The following is an 11,316-nucleotide window of genomic DNA, read 5'->3' on the forward strand; positions in this document are numbered from 1 at the left end:
GGGTCCACATGTCTCAGCTGCACAACTCAAGCGGCTTGACATGGAGTAGTATTCATGGCTCTCTGATCTCCTCTGGAGAGCTAGACTGCGTGGCCAAGGTTAATAATCAGGGCTTATGGGAGGGGCAAAATTTACACTGGGGCTGCTGCTGGTGATGTAACAAACAGATGAAGAACTCTACTTCATTCTCCTCCTGAAACCCATCCAGACCAGCCTGGTCACCTCTTTATGCTATTCTTACAAATGAGCCCATAAAAATAGGACCATTTCTTTATTTAAAGAGCACGTGTCCTTGTCATTATTTTCAATGAGGGACCAATGAACAGAGCTACTTGGACTCTGACCGAGACCTCAAGCAGCCTCTGGGCTTGCTGGCCTGAATCCCACTTTGCTTCTCAAGTATGTTCATTGGTAGTTCCCACCCAAACCCCTGCTAAGCACTGCGGAGGAAAAGATCTGGGTCCTGGTGTTTTTCCTTCTTAAAAAAATGGTGCAGCCCCTATGGAAAAAGGTATGGAGGTTCCTCAAAAAAATAAAAATGGAACTACCATCTCATTCAGCCATCTCACTTGTGGGTATTTATCCAAAAGAACTGAAATTGGAACCACGAAGAGATATCCACACTCCCATGTTCATTGCAGCACTATTCACAATAGCCAAGAGGTAGAAACAACTTAAGTGTCCATTGACAGGTACATGGATAAGGAAGATGTGGTATAAACATACAGTGGAATATTATTCAGCCTTAAAAAATGAAGGCAATCCTGCCATATGTAACAACATGGATGAACCTTGAGACCATTACACTCAGTAAAATAAGCCAGTCACTGAAAGACAAATACTGCAAGATTCCACATACATGTGGTTTCTAAAATAGTCAAACTCATAAAAGCAAAGAATAGAATGGTGGATGCCAGGGGCTGGAGACCGGGAAGAGGAGGTACAGTGGGTGTAGTTAAACAAGATGGATAAGCTCTGGAGACCTACTATACAACATTGTGCCTATAGATAACAATACTGTATTGTGCACTTGAAAATTTATGTTAATATGGCAGATTTCATGTCAAGTGTGCTTACCACAATAAGATACAATTTAAAAACTAATCAGCAGCCCAGGCAGAAAAGAAGAAAGTTGAAATTATGTGTATGTCTAGAGGACCCCAAAACATTGAAAAGCCAAAGCTGAAGTACATAAAAACTGTATAGGAAGAGGGAGAAAAAAATCAGACTAGTGAGTTATTTTTAGATGCATTTGTCTTCACCACATAATGCAACTTTCAAGTATGGTTCTATTTCCTCAAGTAGAGTGAGTCCCCAGATACCCTCGTTCACATACTGTGTGCCTGTATCTTAGAAATATCTGCTTCTTGCAGATAACCAATGATTCTAATTAATAACACAGAGTCACAGGGGGAGCTTTTTAACTGAAACCGCAGCAGGGAACCGATAAGAAAAATATACTGTAGGTGTGGGCTTGTAGGTTCTTTTATTTTTCCTAATTCCCAAATTCCTGCCAGTATTCTACTACGTCTTGTGAATTCTAGAATAATGAAACATGACATGATATAACCCAATGTGAGGCGTCAACATGACATAAGCAAATGCAAAAGGATTCTTTATCACCAAGCGTGTCAGAACTGCACATGGAATGTTCTTTCTCCTGCCCCTACCCCTGGATTACAGAGTTTGGAGATTTGGACCTGATGATAACGCTGGCTGTAAATGAGAAGAACCACCCTGGCTTTCCTGGGCACCTCCCTTTTCAAGTGATGCTCAGGATGGTTTATAAAGTGAAGAATCAGATCGTTACGCCCTGGACGCAAGGGTCATTCTACCTGCCAGGGGCCACAGGTAGACACGGTGCCATGTGGGATTCCCAGCTGTCACCACCCAAGCCCCGTAATCAGGCTTGGCTCTTAAGCAAAAAATTACAACACATGGAATTTTTCCAAGAAAATTATTTATTTAAGGTTGTAGGAACTTCCCCGAACACACCACCACTTTTTCTTTTATTAGAGTATACTTGATTTACAATACTGTGTTAGTTTTAGGTGTACAGCATAGTGATTCAGTATTTTTTCAGATTACATTCCATTATAGTTTATTACAAGAGATTGGATATAATTCCCTGCGCTATACAGTAAATCCTTGTTGCGTATCTATTTTACGTATAGTAATTTGTATCTGTTAATCCCATACCCCTAATCTTAGCTACCCCCTCCTCCTCCCCTTTGGTAACCTTAAGTTTTGTTTTCTATTTTTTTTTCATGAGTTTGCTTTCTATGTCTGTGAGTCTGTTTCTGTTTTGTATGTAGATTCATTTGCATTATTTTTAGAGTCCACATATAAGTGATATACAGTATTTGTCTTTCTCTGACTTACTTCACTAAGCATAATATTCTTCGGGTCCATCCACATTGCTGCAAATGGCAATATTTCATTCTTTTTTATGGCTAATATTCCATTGTATATATACTACATCTTCTTAACCCAATCATCTGTTGATGGACATTTAGGTTGCTTTCATGTCTTGGTTATTGCAAACAGTGTTGCTATGAACATTGGGGTGCACATATCTTTTTCGAATTAGAAAACACCCCCATTTTTTTTAGCAAACGGGTAAGTGTCTAGTAAATGGTGGGAAATCACAATGGCACTTGCCCCTGATCCATAGTTGTTCAAAGTGTGTTTTGCTTATAAATACATAGTCTTTTTTGATCTTTACAAATTTCCTATGATGTGGAGTCAGGCCCATCTCGTGGATGGGAAAACTGAGGCCCCAAGTGGGACGTGGCCAGGTCTCACCCCCTGTGAGCAGCAGAGCCTGGGATGGACAGATGTCCTCTCAGTTGTCCAGGGCTCAGTCTACGGCACCCAGCTATCCCTCCTAGTTAGGTCTAATCCACGTTGACTTCCCAGACACCATGCCTCCCCTCTCAGGCTACCACAGCCCTTGTGAACAGCAGCTGAGCTTTTGAAGTATCACAAGATTTCTCTTGCTTGATTTCAGGATGTTGTTGAAGTTCATCAGAAACAGGCAAATAGGGAACCAGAGTCGCTCCTAAGTTCAGTTCCCATCACAGAGGACCACGCTTCCCATTCCAGCAGGTCCCAAATCCCAGTCTGCAACTTTCAGCGTTCTCGGGTGACCTGCAGGCTTTGCTTTTGGGGGTGCCTGGACACAGGGTCCACTGGTCTGTCAGGGACTCTGGTGTCAATCACCAGAAGCCATCAGTGACATCAGAAGGTCCAATATTGCTGAATTTTAGTTTTTATGGAGAAGCAATTTGGACGTCTTGGCAGTGGGCAAACTACTTCAAAATCAGTACATGTCTATTAATTGTCAAAGAAGGTTTTCCTTAGAAAACTTTAACTCATAGCCTCAAACGATGCCTTTTTCCAGCCAGATGCTATGTATGCCTTTGTCCAGAAAGGCAGCACCCTATTGGAACGCACACAACAGCACAGAGTTGGGTGTCCCCAAAAAGAAAGATAAAGGGAGGAGGGAGGGAAAATTACCTCTAAAAGATAATCATCTTAATTTTATATAAAGCTTCAGAGTTTATAGACTGTTCACATGAGTAACTTCACTTAATTCCGTTTCCCCATCAACCCTGTGTGCCAGTTATAACTTTTACCCACATTTTTCAAATGCCAGAAGTGAAGCTCAAAGGAACGAAGGGGCCTGATAAAGGGTTGCCCAGCCCTACATGCCCCCCTACCCAGTGCTGTTCATATGACTCTCTGCCACGGTCATCCTAAGGGAAGCTTCCATGTCCATGCCTCTCAAGACCCCACACCTTGTTGACTGAGGATGACATGTTATTCCCCCCATCTATTCGTAGGTATTACAATTTTTGCATTTAAAAGTTGCTGATTTGGAAAGAAAATGGGATGCACTGAACAATCAGTGCCAGGGGCTTCTGAGCAGAGTGACACAGGTGGGTGGGGAGCTGTGGTCACGTGAGCAGACACCCCGGGACGTTAGCCCCTTGGGCTCCCCCTGCAAACCTCCCCCTGCCCTCCCAGATCTCCAGCTCTCGGGAAGCTCTAGAGGGATGGAAGGAGCTGCCGTCACTCTGTGTGGGCAGCACGGCCAAGCCACCACCTCCTCTTTGGACCTGAACGTCCCCGGTTGGGTTTGTGCTCAACTTTCCATTGCAACCGCATTGAGCAGCCTTCATTTGTCAGAGGGCAGTGTCCCCTCCCTCCTGTGAGCTCACAGAGCCAGCACTGAAAGAGTGGCAGCCCCCAGCTTGCAGAGGAGATAACACAGTTCTAGCCACACGGCTGGAGAGCAGGGAGTGGGGCCTGACAGAGAGGGCTGTTTTTAGGGTCTTCAGTAGCCCTTTTCTGTAAGACCTGTAGTAGTGTCCTATGGCTGCCTTAACAAACTGGATGACTAAACACAGCAGGAATTTATTTGTGCGCTGCTCCGGAGGCTAGAAACCCAAAGAGCAAGGTGTCAGAAGGGCCACGCTCCCTCCAAAGGCTCTAGGGGAGACTCTTTCCCGGTCACCTCCAGCTTCTGGTGGCCCCATGCATTCCCGGGAGTGTGGCAGCATCACCCCATGTCTGTCCTGTCTTCACATGGCCACCTTTTCTCTATGTCTCTCTGCTTGTTTTCTCCTACTCTTATAAGCACACCAGTTATTGGTCTTAGGGCCCATCCTAAACCCAGAAGGAGCTCATCTCCAGGTCCTTCACAAATTACATCTGCAAAGACCCTATTTGCAAATAAGGTCACATTCTGAGGTTCTGGGTAGCCATGAATTTGGGGAGGGGACACTATTCTACCAAGTACATAACCCCATATGCATCCTTGTGAAAAGATTTTAAGTGGGTAAGAGAAGTAGGCAAAATGCTCAAAGGACCCTAACTAAAGCCCAGAAAAATCCCACCGTGTCTGGATCGTCTGTACAGACAGAATTACGGCAGAGACTAGCACTAGCCTTTTGCCACCAGTGCCACGGACAATCCAAGTAACACCCAGCCCTTTGGGGAGTCAGATGCCAGCCCATTTCTATGCAAATAGTATTATGGAGCCGTTCAGCCCCTGATTCCTTCAGATGAATCTGTACTTTTGCCAAACACCACCCAGAATTTTTCCACAGAGGGACTCTGCAAGATATCAAACAAGGTCTGACAGTGCACTCGTCTTTAATCCGTGCAGCGCACCTTTACTCCGCAAGTTGTGCGCTTTGCACGGCATGATATTATTTCCGATCAAGTCTCAAATTTTGCAGCCTCCATCTAGATGGAGGAAAAAACACAGCAGGCAGACAGGAGAGTTGGGGGCTGACGGCCACCGATTAGCTGGAGTCTGAGGATTCCAAAGCAGACAGACGTGAGCCCCAAAGTTGCTCCTTAGGAAGGGTGCCCCAAGCATTTCACCAGGGTCTCTCGGCCTGTTTCTAAAGGCACGTGATGCAGCCGAAACACTTCCTCGTTCACTACGCCTGGAATTAATTCCTTGAAATAGAAACAAACCATAAAATCGCCCGCCTGTGCCCTTTCTCACAAATGAGAATTTTATGTGGAAAGATGTAACCCTTGCTGAAAACGGGACTGACACTCCTGGGTAAAGTTTAGATAAAACTCCTGCCTAGTATTACTATTAGTTTCTTTTAGGGATGATACAGGTTATATATCCAATATTCAGCTCCCAAATAAGCTTCGGGAAGAAAAAAAATCATCTTGGGATATTAATGTGCAATTGACAAAAACTTTGCAGAAATGCACACGTGTGAGCGTGTGTGTGTGTGTGTGTGTGTTTGTGTGTGTGTATACAGATATACACATACATCTTGGGGCGGGCGAGGGAATTCTAAATCCTCCACACCATACACCAATGTCACATTTTAATGTAATATCATGCCCAATGCATATTCATGAAATAGAATCTTGGCAGTGACACAAGAAAAGTGGGATGAAGTGTGTTTGGCGGAGTGCGTCACGTTTCCAGGCCAGTGGATTTTTTGATTAAAGTCCCTTATCCGTTTTATCATGCATATCCACTCTCTGATTAAAGTGATCTGGGGCTGACACTCACAATGTCAGTATGCACTGAGACCCTTCACACAAAACATGGCTGGAATTTATATCCTTAAAAAACACACATACACACGCAAACCCTGTACACCAACAACACAACTAACACTAGGTAACATTCGTGGAAATAGAAGTCCACACAGGGGGGCTGAGAGGGTCGTCTTTTCCCTAGCTCAGAAAGATTTAGCCCAGAAGATTAGAGTCCAACTTCCGATGCTACATTTCCTTTCTTTTTTTTAAAGTTAAGCTCCTTCTTTCTGATTTGTCGAGCTTTTTAGCAAATGTTTTCATTTGAGAAAAACATAAGCAGAGACTCCCCCAGCAGAATATAAGTAATGAATTTCCCCCAGATGCCAGCCTTTTGAACACTGAGAGTCAACGTGTCCCATTTTTCCTGAGGCCCCTCCTAAAGCCACTTCTCAGGACGTGGCCCCCAACATGCTGGGGAAGGAGTACGGGGGGTACCCCGTGGGCAGCATCGCTGCCCACCTCTGTGTCCCCTTCAGAGACACGGAACACTGAGGTCACTGGTCGAAGGAGCTGACTGACCTTTCTGAAGCCAGCTGATGTCAGAACGAGAAAAACAAAATAGGGCAGCGGTGCATGGGGCAAATATCGTGTCCAGAGGGTTTAGAAGGAAACGGCTGCTTTGGGGTGCAGTGGCCCTGAAGCCTTGGGTCACGTCGCAACTGACAAGCCAGGTGGGCTTAGGCAAGTCGTCTCATCTGTCCGAGGCTCCATGTCCTCTTACATAATGGAGATAATAATACCCACCTCGTGGGCCTGAGGTGTGGATCAGATGAAATCAAGTCTGAAAAAGAGCTCCATAAACAGACAGACCTTGTGAATGCAGGGGCCAGTTACCATGACCCTCAGAGAAGGTGTGATGTCCAAATCCGCAGTGGCGTCCCGCTCTAAAAAAGACCACAGTCCATTTGCTGTTCCAGGAAATCGCACATTTGCATTTTCTCTGGTGTTTAAATCCCTGGGCTCCATAGGAATCTGTCCCTCTAGTCCTCTGAGAATGTCCCATTGAGAGCCAGAAGCTCTGCCCCCTGCCAGCCAGCTCCCATGCCCCAGGCCGGGCGAGGTGCTTCTCCCCCAACTCTACCTCCATGAGCTCCTGTGACTCCCTGCTCACCCCACTCCAGAAGCCCTCCCTCCACAACCCACGCAGCGAGCAGATCTGCCATGTATTTATTGGGGCCCCTGCTACACTGAAAGGCTAAAGGCTGTTACTGTCCCTGTCTGCTATTCCCCAGCATGCGGGGCAGGGGCTGGTCCACAGTAAAAGGTCCATGGGCTTTGTTGAGTGAGTGAATGAATGAATGGATGAAGCCAAGTCCTTCTGCTTGGATGCCCTTTGTGTGCCAGCCCTGTGAGAGTCTTTTCTACTGTCTAGTGCTCCTGGGCTTTGGGCTGCCTGAGATGTGGCTGCTCAGAAGCCCCTGAAAGGCTCTGGAACCTCCAAACCCGTGGAACTTCCTTGAGATGTACAGCAGGGATGCCCAGAGCTGTGGATGTCACAGAGTAGTACAGTTTACAATTAAGGACAGACACGCAAGTAGATAAATCGATCGATTGGTAGGTAGATAAACAGAAAGATGATAGATGGATATATAGACAGATGATAGATAGATATGATAGATAAATGACAGATAACAGATAGAAAGATGACAGATGGATATATAGATATGATAGAACTGATAGATAGATAGGTAGATAGATATAGATGATAGATAGATAAGGAAATCAATGTAGAGTTTCCAGCTTTTATCTGGCCAAAACTTTAAAAACAAAACCCAAGTACCATCTATTGTCACTCTGATTTCATAAAAGAAAGGACGTTGCGCATCTAAATTCTAGGACAGCCATAAAGATGTCTCAGAATAAAGGACGGCTTTTTAAAACGAAGACAGCCAGCCTGCTGAAAAACTCACTTCAACCTCCGCATTGTTCGCCCTGTTGCTGCTGTCCTGGTCCTGGGACTGTCTCCAGGGAGACTCGGGCACGCATCTCTGGGTCACCGACCACACCCTGGCCAAACCAACAGGCTGACTCTCCAGAACTTGTTGGCCTTTTTCTTGTTCGGGGTGTACCCGCTTCACAGGTCTGAGCTGAAGGCAGAGCTCTTCCCTCTGAGATCAAAACGGAAGTGGGGCAGGGGCAGCTCAGCCGCCAGGTTTCTGTCCCAGTTCTAAACTTCTGGCCACCCTGCCTGTCCGCCCAGGGGCGTGTGACCTTGGGCACGTCATCTACCCTTCCCAGCCCCTCTAAGCTTCCTTATCTGGAAAAAGAGCGCCAAGGACGCCCCACCGGGCTGCTGGGAGATAATGTGCGCCCATCCTTGCGGAGAATAACCCACCGCGAACCCTCCCCGGGGGGCTCCCTCTCTGCCCGGTCCGCGGGTGCGCACGTCCCCTGGCGGGCAACCGCCACACACCGCTCCCCAGAGCTTCTGGCGGAATGAGGTCCTCCCTCCCCCACAAACCACTGCCACAAGGCCGGGCTTCGGGAAGAACGTTCTCCACAAAGCGTGGGGCCAGGGCAGACCTGCCCAGTTCTCCTTCTGGAAAAATATGCAAATAACCCCTTAGCTGTGCAGTAGTGCCTGGCATAGGTTAGCGAGAAGAGGTTCCCACCCACGTCTCCGGAGGAAGTGCGTAGGGGAGGTTACATCCACAGTGCTTGCTTGGATGATGCATCACATCCTTGTAAGGCAGGTGACATTAGCCCCAGTTTACAGGTGACAAAGCTGGATCTCCGAGTGATGAGGTGATTGACTAGGAAAACTGTAACTAGAATAAGACAGAGTTCATCTCCCCAAGCTATATGATCCCAATAATTCTACATCAATAAATAATTGTCCCTTCCTCCCTTGCTTGCCCCTATTCTACTACTATTATTGGGGGGTAGTGGATGGATGGATGGATGGGAGGATGGAAGGAAGATGGATGGATGGATGGATGGATGGATGGAATAGGAAGATGGATGGATGGATGGATGGATGGATAGATAGATGGATGGATGGATGGATGGATGGATGGAATAGGAGGATGGATGGATGGATGGATAGATGGATGGATGGATGGATGGATGGAATAGGAAGATGGATGGATGGATGGATAGATAGATGGATGGATGGATGGAATAGGAGGATGGATGGATGGATGGATAGATGGATGGATGGATGGATGGATGGATGGATGGATGGATGGATGGATGGATGGATGGATAGATGGATGGATGGATGGATGGATGGATGGATGGATGGATGGATGGAATAGAAGGATGGAAGGAAGATGGATGGATGGATGGATGGATGGATGGATGATGAACGGACAGAGACTGACAGAGTATTCTTGTTCCCCTTGAGTTAAAGCTGGGAGAAATCAAATTCTTGCCAACTGAGATTTCTGATTTACAGAGTCAGGTCAGGAAGATGTCCCCTGGAGGTCCCTGTTCCTAACCATTTGGGTCATAGTCCTCCAAGGCAGGAACAGAAACAAAGCAGGAGACAGGTGATGTTGAAGAAGTTACGATATTCTGTCTTTTGTCCTTTACCGACTTGTACTTAGTTTCAGGATTCAGAAACTGTACTGATATTTTAATCCTCTGCTAATTTGATCTCTTTCCCACACCCACTTAGAACCCCACTGAGATCTGTCTTCTCTCTTCTCCAGCTTTAACCTTGCCTTAAACTCTATCCTTCTGAAATTGGCAGGAGGAGGGGGAGTGGGAGAGAGGAAAGAGGGAAGGAAGGATGGACAATAGGAAAGGAGGAAGGAGTAAAATCCCTTCAATGGCTCAGCCAGAAGCCCCTCCCTCCATCTAACCCCTTCACTTTCTCTTCTCACGCTCCCAGTTCAAAAGCACTGTCTGCTGATGACCCCTACACACGCCTCGAATTTTTTGTCCTCTGGACCCTCACAAATGCCATCCATTCCGCCATCCCTGTAACTGCCCACTGAAGCCCCCCCCACTCACAGGCAAGTCAGTCCTCCATCTGGAAGAGATGGCACCATCCAGTGACCTCCAAGAGCTTCGGTCATTTACACCAACCCTCTCACATTGACCAGGAGCTGTCTGGTGCACCAAGCCTGGCAAATGTGACACGGCAGCTGGGCTGCTGTCCAGGTGGCAGCAGAGAACAGACAAAGATTTTAGGTAGAAAGGTGGACTAACAACTTAACTGTCAGAGTGAAGAACTTGAACTCTGTCTCATAAATTGCAAAGGGAGGAAGAAGACACGGACTCACCTGGGGTTCTCCGTGTAGCAGCCATGGTTCCTACCACAGCCCCATTTCACGTTGTCCCCATTTTACAGATGAAGAAACTGAAAGCCAGTGACGCGGCGAAGGTTAGGGGCCAGCAGGCAGCTGAGAGGACCACGCACAGACCCGCTCAGCCCTGACGCCCCTTGTTTCCACGTCTGTCCTGGTTCAAGTGCCACTAGGGTGCATCCACTCTGAGATCCTCACATCATTCTCTGGATGCACATATTCGACCAACCACCATGCCCGTTTCAGTTCATGTCTCAATAAGAAGCTTTGGAAATTGCAAATTATGTTAAAAATCCTGCCATACCACTCGCTGCTGTATTTTCCTAACACGATTTTGACAGGAAGAAATTTCCATGAATTATGTGACTTAGCTTTTTGAGAGCTGTGGTGAGCTTAGAGATCCCTTCAAATCTAACTTCTTTATTACATGCGTGTGGAATTTATTCTTCCCTTCACTCACTCACCCAGTATTTATCAAGCATCTGCCTGTACCGGGTATCCTGCTGGATGCCAGGGATACAAAGAGGAATCGAATTCTGCTCACCATCAAAGAGTTCACATCATGACTGCATCAAGGGCCACAAATAATTTGAATACAGTATGTGGGAAGAGAGAGAGGGGTAAATCAGGGTGGCCTGGGGACCACAGAGCTCTAGGTTTGAAACCTTGTGACCTTGAAAGCTTTATGGCCTCGGACAAATCAATCTCCATGAGCCTCAGTTTCCCCATGTGGAAAATGAGGAAAAGCGGATTCAGCTTGCAAGATTTTAGGAGAACTACGGCAGACAAACCACAGAACCTGGAAATACTCAGCAGCTTCAAAGAGGAGGTAACGACAGCTGGACCTTGGAGGATGACTACTAACTAGTCTCTCATGCTGAGCTGAGAGCAGTGCATTGCAGGAAAAGCAATGGTAGTGCAAGAACAGAGTATTAGAGACACATGTGAACGGGAGCGGTTGGTGGGCTGGGAGAGTCCAAGA

The 11,316-nt window shown here is 46.7% G+C and overlaps 1 long non-coding RNA gene across 4 annotated transcripts; it reads right to left on the reverse strand.

Annotated features, from left to right (window-relative positions):
- Nucleotides 1-1,943: 1,943 nt before the first annotated feature.
- Nucleotides 1,944-10,795, reverse strand: LOC136793763 (uncharacterized). Of its 4 annotated transcripts, none has more exons than XR_010839414.1 (5): nucleotides 10,311-10,795; nucleotides 10,039-10,180; nucleotides 8,694-8,834; nucleotides 7,992-8,189; nucleotides 1,944-7,565 (listed from the first exon to the last, which is right to left on the reverse strand). It is a non-coding gene; the product is annotated as an uncharacterized lncRNA (long non-coding RNA). The 4 variants fall into 4 exon arrangements; XR_010839413.1 differs by having other exon boundaries at nucleotides 8,694-8,843; XR_010839412.1 differs by having other exon boundaries at nucleotides 1,944-6,965; nucleotides 8,694-8,849.
- Nucleotides 10,796-11,316: the final 521 nt, after the last annotated feature.

Source organism: Kogia breviceps, chromosome 3, assembly GCF_026419965.1.
Source record: "Kogia breviceps isolate mKogBre1 chromosome 3, mKogBre1 haplotype 1, whole genome shotgun sequence".
Taxonomy (NCBI): Eukaryota; Metazoa; Chordata; class Mammalia; order Artiodactyla; family Physeteridae; genus Kogia; species Kogia breviceps.